The sequence below is a fragment of the Phaseolus vulgaris genome, chromosome 8 (genome assembly GCF_000499845.2).
Source record: "Phaseolus vulgaris cultivar G19833 chromosome 8, P. vulgaris v2.0, whole genome shotgun sequence".
Taxonomy (NCBI): Eukaryota; Viridiplantae; Streptophyta; class Magnoliopsida; order Fabales; family Fabaceae; genus Phaseolus; species Phaseolus vulgaris.
Window position 1 is genome coordinate 55,650,483 of NC_023752.2, and position 6,000 is coordinate 55,656,482.

The 6,000-nt window shown below is 26.0% G+C and overlaps 1 long non-coding RNA gene across 1 annotated transcript; it reads right to left on the reverse strand.

Moving 5' to 3' along the window:
- Positions 1-546: 546 nt before the first annotated feature.
- Positions 547-2,605, reverse strand: LOC137826760 (uncharacterized). The gene is made up of 3 exons (XR_011083581.1): positions 2,520-2,605; positions 2,192-2,339; positions 547-802 (listed from the first exon to the last, which is right to left on the reverse strand). It is a non-coding gene; the product is annotated as an uncharacterized lncRNA (long non-coding RNA).
- Positions 2,606-6,000: the final 3,395 nt, after the last annotated feature.

The following is a 6,000-nucleotide window of genomic DNA, read 5'->3' on the forward strand; positions in this document are numbered from 1 at the left end:
TTATAAAAATATGGATTTAGATTAGATTTAAATTTATAAAAATTCAAATTAGTTTTGTAAAAATATGAATTTGGATTTAAATCCAATCCAAATATTTGGATTTGAATTTATAGAAATTCAAATTATTTTTATAAAAACATAGATTTAAATTTAAAACTTGATCCAAATATTTAGATTTCTCAATGCAATACCACCTTAATTTGCATGACTCGCATGGAAATCAGCCAAATTTTCGGCCTCTCTAAACTCATGATAGATTGTATCAGATTCAGACAACTTTTACATATTAAAATGTTAGATCACACTAATGATTTTAGATAATTAATAAGGAAAACTTATATTTATTACTTATTTATATTTTTTATGCATAAACACAAGAAGAATTGGAGGGTTAAAATTAACTTTTTGTTGTGAGACTAATTCTCAATTCAATGTTTATACTTAATCTCTGTATCTTTCTTTCAGAAAATGTATGATGTGAGAATGAATTATGCTTGTATCTCAATTCACATATTTATTGAACTTTAACTTGAGTTCTTACTGTGCTTCAATGATCATAAAAAACTCTTCAACCAGAATCCTTGAATACAAAGCATGGTGGTTATACTGAAACTTGGTGGTAAGATATTAATTATTGTAAATATAAATGAATGGAGGGTTGTGGCTTAGGGTAAAAAAAATACCTAACATAATCTATAAATTTGAGCTTTGTGATAACTTATAAGCTTTATTGTGTAAAATAGTAAATTTGAAGATACTAAGCCACACAGAACTATGCCTCTGATGAACTCTGACTTGTATCCTGTAAAAGCCGTACACACACGCAACATATTGTCAAAACAAAATTAAATAAAAGATTAATAACACTTTTTAATGAAGAGCTGAATGAAGAAAAATAAATGCACATAGAAAAGCACAGAATGTTCCTCACCATTATTTCTAGTTCCTATTAAAATGACATGTGTTACATTAAATGCCTTAAAAACTAATGAGGACTTTTTACTAAAATAATATAATTTTACCTAGATAAAAAGGTTAAAAATTAATGAAATAAATAAGTCGTTCTCAAAGTTGAAATTATTTTATCGTGAAAAGGTTGTTTCAAGTTGAAACGGTAAAAAAGTTGATTCAAGTTAAACGAGTTTACTGTGAAAAAATTGTGTTAAGTGTAAATAATTTTACCGTGATAAAGTTGTGTCATGTTAAAATAATTTTATCCTAAAAAAGTCATATCAACTTGAAATGAGTTTATTGTGAGAAAGTTGCATCAAGTTAAAATGAGTTTATTATTAGAAATTCGTGTCAAGTTGAAACGGGTTTATCGTGTAAAAGTTGTGTCAAGTTGAAACGATTTTAATGTGTAAAAATTATATCAAGTTGAAATGAGTTTAATATGTAAAAGTCGTTCAAGATAATCCAAATTCAATATATTTGAAGAGAAGTCGTAAAATGTAATTATATTTTAATTACATTAGTGTTACACGACTTAGTTGATATCTAATTACATTAAATCAAAGTCATGTTAAGGTACACAACTTACTCCAATAAAAATTTTATATTTTTTACTTGTTTTCATAATTAATCTATAAAATTATCCTAATTTAATTAAAAAAATGCTAATTAACATGAAAACCTAGAAATCAATCTCTAATTCAATTGAGATCACACTAAATGAGTCGAGTTCAATAGTTTTTCATACAAATAAATTATTGAGGAAAACATGAAGAAATAAAATTGTTTTAAGTACCAATCAAACACAAAAGTGAGTTGTGAATGACTTGGATGATGAAGTGAGTTTTTTAAACCATAGATGGGGTGTGATTGGGTCATACACAAAGATCAAGGCTTCAATTAGTCAAATCTTAAGGAAAAATGAAAACCATAATTCTCTTATTCCAATTCCATCACCTGATCAATTTTCCACTATTTTATACACTTTCATCTTCTCTACATGAATCTAATTTCCAAATCACATGATTCCTTAAAGCATGACCCAAATAGAAACAACAATATTAAAGAACAAACAATCATAAAAAAGATGATTCTACACTCTACACTACACAATAAAGTCACACAAAACAAACACAGAATAATGCAGACTCCAAATTTACATATATAACAAGTTTTGACCAATTCAGCTGCTACACTTACAACAAAAGGAACAAAACTGAGAACAAATCAGAGTACTCACGGTTTCTTGTTTCTGAGATTGTACATTCTTGCTCTTTCTCTCTTTCGTGTGCATTTTAGAACTTTTACCACCATTCTTCTTTTTTGGAAATATCACGTGAAGCGATGCATTCAAATCTAACAGAATCTTTCCACATAAAGTGCAGACACTGAAAACAAAATCATTGAAATTTGAAGATCACAGGATCAGATTCAACCAATGGACAATGAATCCACATTATTATTTTTCCCATATTGTGTTCACAACCTTTTTGGATTCAATTTTTCACATTTGTAACCCTAAAAATAGATTAAGAAAAGAAGAAGAAAAGATGATATAAGTGAATGACCTGCAAGAATCGACCGAAATGTCACCATAGATAGCTTCCAATCTGGTGGGGCAAACCCTGCAACAATGACTGCACCACTCCATGCATGCCAACATTTGTGTTCAGTTTCAAAGTGGCTTAAATAACCTAATTACAATCTCATAAATCTCATTAAATACCTTTGACTAAGCGTGTATATACCACCATAATATAAAAGATATATGATGATTTTTTTTTAAAAATGTTATTTTAAGATTTTAATTCAATATTTACTTAGTGATATTTTTTTATCTATAGAAATTAAATATATGATATTTAGTATCTTATTTTATCTCCTTAATATATAGAAAATAAAGAAAACAAAAGAAAAACATTTTTAGTGTAATTTTGTTTTTGAAATAGAAAGATGTATAAATAAGACGTAAACAACCATAAAATAGAAAATGCTAGGCTCTTAATTCTAATATTCTAAAATTATTTGGTATCCCACCTGCTTCATTCATCATAAATCCCAATTATTTCGGCATGAATCTATACATAAATAATTTAAAAATCAATTAAATGGATGAGAAGATATATTTACATTTTTTTATAACAACATAATAAAATCATTAAATAAAATAAAAACTAGTTTTAGAGATAAAAGAAATTAGTTATTATATTAAATCAATTAAATGTTATTTATAAAACTATAAACAAATAATTTTAAATTAAAAGAAGGAAAAGATATGTTTATATTTTGTAAACAAAAGAAAATCATTAAATAAAATAAAAACTAATTATATTAAATAAATTAAATATTATTTTAAAGAAAACAAATTTTTAGTGTAATTTTGTTTTTGAAATATTTAGTCATATTTTTTTATCTATAGAAATTAAATATATGAATCGTATCTTATTTTATCTCCTTAATATATGTATAGAAAATAAAGAAAACAAATTTTTAGTGTAATTTTGTTTTTGAAACAGAAAGGTGTTATAAATAAGACGTAAACAATTTTAAAATAGAAAATGTTAGGCTCATTATCTATAAAGTTCGAACACTCCTTTTAAATGTATCAGACACCGACACTCGTAAGACACCTGTAGGACACGTATCCGTGAAGTGTCTAATTCAAAAAGTATTTGTTAGATTTCTGACAATTATAGTACAGTTATAACACAATTTTAAAAAGTAAAAATACATTAATTTTCTAAAAATTCAAACTTTATTGTATAAATTGTTATTATATTATAAAAATAAGAAACAAATCTTGGTGAACCAATCATGCAAAACATCTTTCTGCTTCAAAAAATAATTTGTAACATACTTGTGTACATAAATATTTATTGTCAATTTATATAATTTATAATTATATAATATATAGATCTGTCTCATTGTCTTACATTTTATGTATCTCCATATTTGGGTCGTGTTGTAGATATATAAATTGCTCATAATTCTAATATTCTAAAATTACTTGGTATCCCACCTGCTTCATTCATCATAAATCCCAATTATTTCGGCATGAATCTATCCTATTTTTGTAACAACATAATAAAATCATTAAATAAAATAAAAATTAATTTTAAAGATAAAAATAATTAGTTATTATATTCAATAAATTAAATCTTATTTATAAAACTATAAATAAATAATTTAAAAATTAATTAAAAAAAGGAAAAGATATGCTTATATTTTATTACAACATTTACTATATTAAATAAATTAAGTATTATTTTAAAGACTAAAAAATCATTAATATTTAAATAAATTTTATTATTCATAAATTTTATAAATTAATTTTTAAATTGATATATATTTAACTACTAGCTGTTAATTATATTAATAATATTAACAATAAAATAAATAAAAAGTAGTTTATAATTTTTATTAATAATAAAAATTACTTTAAATATTATTTTAATTTCTAAAATAATATATAATTTAATTAATATATTATTTTTTATCTTTAAAATTGATTTTTATTTAATAATTTTTTTTCTAGTGATTATATTTATTTATATTTTGTCCTAAATATTATATTATATTTTTAGCTCATTTTTAAATACTTTTAAATCTTTAATTTAGTCCTTTAATTTATTTTCTTATCATAAAAACGAGTACCAAAAATTTAAGATATATATATATATATATATATATATATATATATATATATATATATCATATTCTTCCCACTGCCATTTATAGCTGAAATTTGTAAATTCTTGCAGTTTGTGAAGCCACATTTTCTGAACTCGTAATTGATTAAATTACCTATAGTGAAAACATATAATCCATTGTATTGTAACAAAATATACGTATAATGATTATGTTATACATAAACATGTAATTGATTATGTTATAATATAATTAATTATTTAATATAATATAATTGTTCTTACAACAGAGACCAAAAGCACTGAAACCAGGTTGACAAGATGACCTCTTATACAAATCTTCCGGTCTAGGGTTGGACACTCGGTTTTCTCTTGGGCTGGACTCTCGGTTTCTCCTTGGGCTGGACTCTCGGTTTCTCCTCTCGACTGGTGTTCTCGGCTTCTCCTCTCGATTGGTGTTCTCGGCTTCTCCTCACAACAGGTGTTCTCAGCTTCTCCTCACAGCAGGTGTTCTCAGCTTCTCCTCACAGATGGGGGGGTACCTGCAAGTCGCTCCGATGCCAAAGTCAAAAATAGTTCAATGTTCATCAGATAAAATCACTCTTACCTTTTTCTTACTCTGAACTCCTATTTATAGGGTTTCTTTAATGGGCTTTCCCCCTTACTTTTGGGCTTTCTTTCTACACCTTTTTATTATTTACACACCCCTTATGCTAGTTTTTATCTTAATTGGGCTTTATTTTTATAATAATATTTGTATTTTGTTTTATTCTTTTATGTATATTTTTCGCTTTCGGTCTAAACCTCTCGGTTTTAGCCTAACACCTCTTGGTTGTTCAATATGTAGTTCTCGGCCTGAACCTCTCGATTTTAGCCTACCAGTACACTGGCCCCCGAGACAGAAATATTTTAAGTTTAAACAAAAGTATTTTGTCTTAATATAATATAATCATTTTGACATTTGATTTGATTTGATATTAAATGCATTGGTTTTCGTGCTTTATTTTGCTGAGTTTAAATGATTTGACGTGAACTTGCTGTTTTAGCCGTTAGATTATATATTTTTGAACTGTTTCATATTGTTGTAACGTTTCGAATTCTAGGGTTTATTTTTGGGTTATAAATAGGTTCTTCATTCAAACCTTTATGAATGTGTGTTTTGTTGCTATTGAAAAAGGGAGCTCATTTTCAATCTTCAATCGGTTCTTGCAAAGGTAATATGTCTTTTTCGGGTTTTTCTGCTTCTGATGATTTTTTGAGCGCGGGTGATGAATCAACTGGGTGAGTGGTTCGAGAAGAAGATCATCCAGATTCGAAGTCTTCATCTACTACTCCTTCTTGTATGAACGATTCAAATGGAGCTCCGACTATTAATGCTCCTCAAGAATTCGGAATTGTATTG